A 3,423-nucleotide genomic window follows, 5' to 3' on the forward strand; every position below is an offset into this window, starting at 1 on the left:
ACTGGAACAGAGCTGAAGCCCCCTGGCAGGACACGAGGGTGGAACAGGGCTGAAGCCCTCTAGCAGGACACGAGGATGGAACAGGGCTGAAGCCCCTTGGCAGGGCACGTGAAGTTGTGGTAAAGCAAGCCGGGTCGGTATCAGAGGATCACAAGCAGCAGGCCAAATCAGGGACCAAAGAGCAGAGTGAGAAACAAGCCAGGTCACAACAGGTTGGATGACAACAAGATACAGAAACCAGACGCAATGCTGTATGCACCACAATGCAAAGGCCTGGTGGGCAGAGCAGGTGTTTAAAGGTAGGGCTTCACCCAGGTAACGTGGCTCAGCGGTGCAAAATATTAGTAGTTAGGGGTGCTCCGGAGAGGGAACGGTGGCAACTAGTGGCTGCATGTAGGCTGGTAGCCAGAAAGGAAAAGCAGAGAAAAAACATCATAGTCTTGGCTGGGTACAAATGATAACTCAAAAAAAGTGGCATATTTAGGATGTCTTTGTGTCTGATGTCATAGTACTTGTTGCATCTAATGTTCTGTTCTTGAATAATTACAATTCAGCTATTGGAAACAAAATAACCTTTTTACACAAAATCTTTGTGACTGTCAGGTGTTTTTTGTTTTATTAATTATTGTCCTGATTAGAACAGTGTCCTTTTAATACCCAAAATGTATCATATGCTATATACACGTTTTATTTTCATCAGCTTTCTACATGTTAAATAGCTACCGTATTTTATTCTTTTTACATACTTTAGCTGAAAAACAAGATTTCTGATACGCAGCCTGTTATTACAATATATATAATCAGACGTTTAATAACGATTGAAAAGTATTACAAGTAGTCAAATCCATTTCACAGAGGATTATACATGCCCCACATTTGAAAGACACTTTGATCTTCTATAAGTGAAAACTTGCATTGAGCAGATAGCGAGAAAAAAAATAAATATCTGTTCACCTCAAACAACTTTCCAAAGATATATTAAAGTGTGTAGGGATAAACAATCAATCTTTTCCTGGACAAGTTGAACCTATTTTCTTCCTTGCCCATCAAGCGAATTAATTACTTTGTAAAAGAAAAGGACCTGTTATGTCTGCATCGTTATTCAGTTTTAACTAATATGCAGATGGTCCCCAAATCTGCCCAATTCAGTGGACACTCATTTGTGGCAGATGGTAAGGGACCTTGGAGAGGTGGATGGGGAAATTTATGGTCCTTAGAACTCTCTTCAGTATTTCAGGTTTCCTCTTGCAATTAATCTAGCGTCTTTATGAATTCTTGAACATGTGAATGTGGCTCATATTGAGCCAAAACACTTTGCCAGCACCGAGAAAACAAGGGCTTCAAGTTAACAACATAACACATTCTGGTGGAGGTATGCGAGTTAGTTCTTTGTTTAAGTGTGATATTTAAAGTAATTATGTGAAATGGCCCTTGTATAATAATCCATATTTAAATATTTGTTTTTTAGTTAATGCTCCATTACTAATAGTTAATATTTTCCACTGTTTATAGACTGTGACTGGACTGTAGTTCCAATGGTATATGTAAAACATGTAAAACCTATATGAAATAATGGAAAAAAAAAGGAGAAAGTATTTTCCTGCCTATGTCAGGATTCCAAATGATAATTTATCCAACTGTAATAAACCACCGGATATTTAAATTTCAGAGCTGAAACCACAACGTTAAATATTTACATTTATAGTAGAGCCTTTTGCACACAACTCATCTCCAGTATTGAGTTATAAGATTAAAATGAGCAGTTTTGCAAGAGTCGACAGGTTTGTCAGGTTCTCAAGAACGTTGAGATGACCACAGGTTAGAGTTTAGTAAAGAGGTAAAAACCGTAAAGAGATCAATAGGTTGGAGATCAGAGGTTGTTGATCGATGGAGCTAGAGAGTAGATGTGATATATAATATTTAGAGGGGAACTTTGAACTGGTTTGGAATGAGTTGCAGGAATATAGTAGAGAATGTAAAATCTTTAAACCAGAAGCAAACCAACTCTGAAGGTCCAAAGGCTTTCTGGATGATTAATATCCAGTGCTGGGAGTTTACCAGGTCTCTCCCTAGATTCTTTCCTGGGGCTCCTAGGTAGCGTCTTCAATCACCGTCTCCGATACACCCGTTTCTGACCTATGTTTTGCCTATTACTTGCCCACCTCCAAGCCCTTCAACATTTGATTATAACCAACCATGCCCCTATGCATAGCAAGCTCTACCTCATGTAAGGACTAGGAGAAGGTCATGAGAACTATCCAGTTATTCAGATAACACAGTGTTTTGTGATGCACAGAATTAAACAGGCTCTGTCACGCCCCCCAAATCCAACATTTAAATGTTGTTCATGCGAAATCAATGTATGTATACATTGTATATGTATTGTATGTATAAGTATTTTGTTGCAGGCAACCTTTCGAGTATGCCATGAGGAAAGCTACCAAAACTTTCTTTTCCCTGGGAATTAGGTAGTTTTGATGTCAAATCAGAATAAAATATTATTTAGCAGAATGTGAAAAATAGTATGCCATATTTAGTATGCATTTATCACGTCTCCTTTTTACATTCAAAATATTATATTTTGTGTCATTCATTTTATATTTATTATAAAATGAATCCTTTAAATTTGTAAAACTTTGATTTACGGGGCATAATGTTCAGGTAGATATAAATTTTATGTGCGCTTGTTGGCTAATTAGGCTTTTCCAGACAGCACTTGTGTTTTCGGTAAAACAATTCTGCTGAAATGTATAAATGATATGACAACAGAAGGCATTTCAATGTCTTAGATGTTTATACCGATATAAAAAAAAAAAGTAACATGCCATTTCTAGAAATATTTCAAATTAAGCGTGACTATTGCTGTTTGAGGATTTATGTGTCACAGACTCACAGACTGATTTTGCCAACACATACTCGAATCCAAGCCTATGATTAAGCACTTGGTACGAGTGCGAAATGCGTAAGGCATTTCAGTCTTTGCCGTCTATTTTCTCCGAGAGGTGTGTCCTGCCAAATCCTTTGTCTGTTTCATGTGTTGATTGTGGTCCGGACGCGGCTGGCTGACGTCCTCTGTCTCCACGTTGCTGTGCTGACGTTGTGCCGCATGCCCTTGTTACTTGATTTTCTCAGGATATCGGTCTAAGCCAGATCTGCGCAGTTATTATTCTGTACTATTTGTTTGTTGTGATTCTTTGGTAGAGATTGATATGTCAGAGTACGAACGGTGAGAAGGAATCCACGAAATTAACTTATTTAAAGGAACCTTTAAAACATTTTTCAGTATTTGTGTAAATGTTCACGCATCTTGATGTTACATGTACTTATTGCCCTATAACTTAAAAAAGAAACATTTCTAACGAAATCCCTTCTTGTCCTGAAAAATAAAACCAACATATAATTGGGTAAAGTAAATGAGAAAGA

The sequence above is a fragment of the Spea bombifrons genome, chromosome 10 (assembly GCF_027358695.1).
Source record: "Spea bombifrons isolate aSpeBom1 chromosome 10, aSpeBom1.2.pri, whole genome shotgun sequence".
NCBI classification, from domain to species: Eukaryota; Metazoa; Chordata; class Amphibia; order Anura; family Pelobatidae; genus Spea; species Spea bombifrons.